The sequence below is a fragment of the Engystomops pustulosus genome, unplaced genomic scaffold (assembly GCF_040894005.1).
Source record: "Engystomops pustulosus unplaced genomic scaffold, aEngPut4.maternal MAT_SCAFFOLD_464, whole genome shotgun sequence".
In the NCBI taxonomy this organism is placed as follows: domain Eukaryota; kingdom Metazoa; phylum Chordata; class Amphibia; order Anura; family Leptodactylidae; genus Engystomops; species Engystomops pustulosus.
Genome location: NW_027285343.1, coordinates 7,501 through 12,690, shown reverse-complemented (window position 1 = coordinate 12,690; position 5,190 = coordinate 7,501).

Genomic DNA, 5,190 nt, shown 5'->3' with positions numbered 1-5,190 from the left:
GGCGAGTAGGTGGGTTGACGGGCGCATAAGCCACGCCGTCCCCGCCGTACAAGGTGCCGGTGGCCTGGCGAACCACCGGCGTAAGGCCAGCCAGGGCGGACCGCGGGGCAGAGGGCGCATAAGCCACGCTCTCTCTCCATCCCACCAGAACAAGCGAAAAATTTTCAAAGTGTGGGAGAACCGGCGACCCGACCGGTGGCACTCTGCCTCTCGCTGCCGCCCTCCTGGAAGCGTCCTCGGTCACTCGGTGTCCGGCAGATTTCAGAGCTCCGGAATGGTGAAAAAGAACCGGAGAGGGGGCGACTCCGGCTTCTCTCTGCCGGGCGAGGACCACCGCAGGCGGCAAGGGACGTCTGACAGGAGACGGCGCTGCGGGCAGGCTTTAAAAGTGCATGGGGTTTTGGCCTCGGCGAAAGTCGAAAAAATTTTGCGGTCGGAGCCGTCTGCCCCGGCCGGGGAAGGCTCACCGCCGGCGGCTGCCAACCCCTGGCTTGCCCGCTGGATGGCCTTTCGGAGGCTGCTGAAAAAGAACTGTCAGGCGGGCACCTCTCGGAAGAACCGCAGACCAAAACGACCGGTAAAAATTTTGGGCGATCCGACCCTCAGTGCACCTTCGGCGGCAGAGAAAAGCATCAAAAATACCGGTCAAAGAAGCGAGGTTTTGGTCGACTCTGCCAGGTTTTTGCACAAAGTGTTGGCATCGTGCGGCGTCGCGCTTTGCCGTACCGTATCCCCAATGGAGCGGCGCCCGGCGGGGTAGGCTAGCCATGTGAGGTCGAGGGCGGGAGGACGGGACGTAAGCCAGGCCGTTCTCCACAAGAAATTCCGGACGCGGAGACCCCTTCTCCGCCCTACGGTCCCCAATGGGGTGGCGCCCGGCGGGTGAGGCTAGCCATGGGAGGACGGGACGTAAGCCAGGCCGTTCTCCACAAGAAATTCCGTACGCGGAGACCCCTTCTCCGCCCTACGGTCCCCAATGGGGTGGCGCCCGGCGGGTGAGGCTAGCCATGTGAGGTCGAGGGCGGGAGGACGGGACGTAAGCCAGGCCGTTCTCCACAAGTAAATTCCGGACGCGGAGACCCCTTCTCCGCCCTACGGTCCCCAATGGGGTGGCGCCCGGCGGGTGAGGCTAGCCGTGTGAGGTCGAGGGCGGGAGGACGGGACGTAAGCCAGGCCGTTCTCCACAAGTAAATTCCGGACGCGGAGACCCCTTCTCCGCCCTACGGTCCCCAATGGGGTGGCGCCCGGCGGGTGAGGCTAGCCATGTGAGGTCGAGGGCGGGAGGACGGGACGTAAGCCAGGCCGTTCTCCACAAGTAAATTCCGGACGCGGAGACCCCTTCTCCGCCCTACGGTCCCCAATGGGGTGGCTCCCGGCGGGTGAGGCTAGCCATGTGAGGTCGAGGGCGGGAGGACGGGACGCAAGCCAGGCCGTTCTCCACAAACTCCCAGCGGTAGAGTCTCGGCTCTCCGCTCTTTTGATCGATCTGACACAGCGCGATCCGGCGGGGCAGGGCACTTTGCTCGGTCAGGGGTATTGGCCCCGGCCGGTTTATGGTAAAGCGTTCCTTAGCCTCAGTCTTGGTCGCGCATCAATCCCCCGCTCCCCGTGAGCGGCTGTGGTCCTCTGCCTAAGGTTGTGTAGCGCGGTGCCAGTGTGGTCCTCGCACGGCCCCGCTCCTGCCACAGCGGTAGGACTCTCTGCTTCGGCTGAGGTTTGCTACGAAGCGTATGGAACGGGCGTACTCCACCGTACCGTGGGTGGGGGGCGGCGGCGGCGGCGGCAGCGTCCAGCGCGGAGCTCCGGCTCCCGCGGCAGCGCCTCGCCTAGTGTCCCTCGGGCAAGTCCAATCGCCCCCCGCCCGGTCGGAGAGCGCAGACACACCTCTGTGTCCACGGTTTATTTCCGCAGCACGAAAAGGGACGGCTCCCGCCTGCTCCTCGCGGCGGCGACGAGGCTTAGACCCACCGTGGCGTATCCGCGGTAGGTATGCTCGTCGGTCGGAGGAGCGGTTGCGGTCGAGTGGTCCCCAGTGTACCCTGTTAGCGCTGCCCGCCTACGCCTGAAGAGCTGCGGACCGAGAAAAAGGTTCGCTCCGCTGCTGACGGCGAAGCGCGCGGCACGCCGCGGAAGAGGAGAGGGAGCGGTCGCCCCCGGGGCGGCTCCCCTCCGAGTCCGGCAGAAGCAGAGATTGTAGCGGAGGGGGGGGTTTCTAAATTCCCCGGGCGTGTTATCCCCAGCGGTAGCCTTTGAACTCTTCAACCGCAAGCACGATCGCACGTTCACAGCACCCGTCACTAGGAGCCGGGCCAGAGGCGGGCGGCAGACGAAACCGACATGAGCGCTTAAGGGTATTGCACCCCCGGCGCCCAGACCCTGGAAATTGAGTCTGCCCCCAAAGCCCACCCGCGTCCTCCTTGGCGCTCCCGGAGTACATGGTCGTAGATGGGCCATCGGTCGCTAATGCCAAACTGCGTCCCAGGGGTGCGTCCCCTCTGACCAACGGCAGACCCATCCCTCTCGCCAATCCGCGGATCCCCGCCAGGTCCCGAACAGGGCTCGTCCTTTAGCGTTTCAAATGCGCCCTCCCCGCCATACGAGGGGTTGAGGACCGTAGCCTTCCCTTACGAGAGGCACCAGGGGTGCGCCTGCTCGAGGGCCCGGCCGTGGGCGTAACGCTTGGGCCGCCCGGGGGAGTCGGTAGACCATGGGAGACCAACACTCGCACACGAACGTTGCCCGTGCTTTTGTGGAAGAGAGCTTCTTGCGAGGTTGTCGCTGCGGTGGCGCCCGGACAAACCCTATCCCTAAAACTTCTGGGGAATTGGCGTCTAAGCCTGCACCCTGCACGGTATCCCTGCACCCACGAAGGGGGCCGTGGAAGGCTTGGGGTCGCGCCGGCGAAACCGACCGGATGCCCGGGGTACTGAACCCCCGGGGTCCCACCCTGGAAATTGAGCCGTCCGACCCCGCCACGTCTTCCTAGTGCTCTCCTTGGCTCCCCCGCCTGTGGGCATCGTTAGGGGCTGCGGTCATCAGCGCCGGCTAAGCTTCGGCAACACGGCCGACCCACCCCTTCGGCGCCTGGGGGTGCCTGGTCCCAGTCCGGGCCGTTCCGTAGGGGCGGCTATCCCTTACATGAGGGACTCGGTGCGTCCGCTCGGGCTGCGGGGCTCCGGCTCCGACAGCCGGGGAGCTGGTTTTGACCGCGGGCCTCCACGGGAACCGGCAGGGACCGGACTAGGCGTCAAGCCGAAAATAACCCCGGCACCCTCTGCTTCCAAAGCGAGGGGACCTTTGGCCGAGCGGGGGCACCGGAAGCCGAACCGACCCCAACCCCTCTTCCTACCCCAGGGCTGGGCTGACCAATCCCCTGATCGGGTCTAAAATGGAAGAAGGGGATTCGAGGGAAGGGGCTGGCGGAAGGCAGTTGCCCGACGGAGTAGGCGAAGGCCAGGCCGTTTCCGAGTCCCGAGCAGAGGAGGGCGAACTCGGCTCTTCATCGACCGACGGCGAGGCGAGGGCGGTGGCTGCCGCGGGGAAGACTCCATTGCTCGTCAGCGCGCTAGGAGCGGGGCCGACTGGCTGCTCGGGGTATGGCATCCCCGGGGGCCCACCCTGGAAATCTTCGCTCCTCAGCCGCTGCAGGTTATAAGGTCCCGCCGCGCGTAAGCGCTCAACTCTCCGACCCACGGATGTCGAGCCCATGGTGAGCCGGCCGTTTCGTACGGGGAAAAGGGGTCCTCTGGCCCCACATCGATCGAGGGGGTTTAGATCCGCGGAGGCACGCACCGCGAGGCGAATCGCTGCTTTTCCCCAAGAGGTTAACCTTCAAACCACCGAGTAGGTTCGGGGCAGGGCCGACAGTCTGCACTGGGGTATTGCATCCCTGGTGGGGCGACCCTGGAAATCTCTGCCCCTTTCCACTCTTTCGGTTGGGCCTCTCGTCGGGGCGAGCGTAAGTCGGCAAGCAGACGTGGGAAGAGGCTTCTTACCGGTGACACTCCCTTCGTGAGAGAGGCAGGTACTCGCCCCGGACCCCGGTCCAAATCTGCGCGGGCCGGACGGCCTCGGCCCTAGCCGAAGGCCGCTCCCGCGAAGCCAGGGAGCCGAAAAAATAACCCCGACACCCTCCGCGACCTCGCGTGCTTCCAAAGCGAGGGGAACCTTTGGCCGAGCGGGGCACCCGAAGCCGAACCGACCCCAACCCCTCTTCTTACCCCAGGGCTGGGCTGACCAATCCCCTGATCGGGTCTAAAATGGAAGAAGGGGATTCGAGGGAAGGGGCTGGCGGAAGGCAGTTGCCCGACGGAGTAGGCGAAGGCCAGGCCGTTTCCAAATCCCGAGCCAGAGGAGGGCGAACGACGTTCTTCATCGACCGACGGCGAGGCTAGGGCGAGGGCGGTGGCTGCCGCGGGGAAGACTCCATTGCTTGCCAGCGTGCTAGGAGCGGGGCCGACAGGCTGCTCGGGGTATGGCATCCCCGGGGGCCCACCCTGGAAATCTTCGCTCCTCAGCCGCTGCAGGTTATAAGGTCCCGCCGCGCGTAAGCGCTCAACTCCCCGACCCACGGACGTCGAGCCCATGGTGAGCTGACAGTTTCGTACGGGGAAAAGGGGTCCTCTGGCCCCACATCGATCGAGGGGGTTTAGATCCGCGGAGGCACGCACCGCGAGGCGAATCGCTGCTTTTCCCCAAGAGGTTAACCTTCAAACCACCGAGTAGGTTCGGGGCAGGGCCGACTGTCTGCACTGGGGTATTGCATCCCTGGTGGGGCGACCCTGGAAATCTCTGCCCCTTTCCACTCTTTCGGTTGGGCCTCTCGTCGGGGCGAGCGTAAGTCGGCAAGCAGACGTGGGAAGAGGCTTCTTACCGGTGACACTCCCTTCGTGAGAGAGGCAGGTACTCGCCCCGCACCCCGGTCCAAATCTGCTCGGTCCGGCCGTCGTCGGCCCTAGCCGAAGGCCGCTCCCGCGAAGCCAGGCGATCCGAACCGAGGATCCGCGCGAGCCTTCTCCAAGCCCTCTGCCGGGCGCTGGTGTTGAAAGCGTAGCGGACCCTGTTCGCCGGAGCGATAGGAGCGGAGCACCGGTCCCGCAGGGTTGAAAGCTGGGTAGCAGCGCCGTAGCTTCCCTCCCAGCCTTCCCCCGGACCTGGCGCCCGATCCCCTCCGCTCCTCTGTGCGTTGGC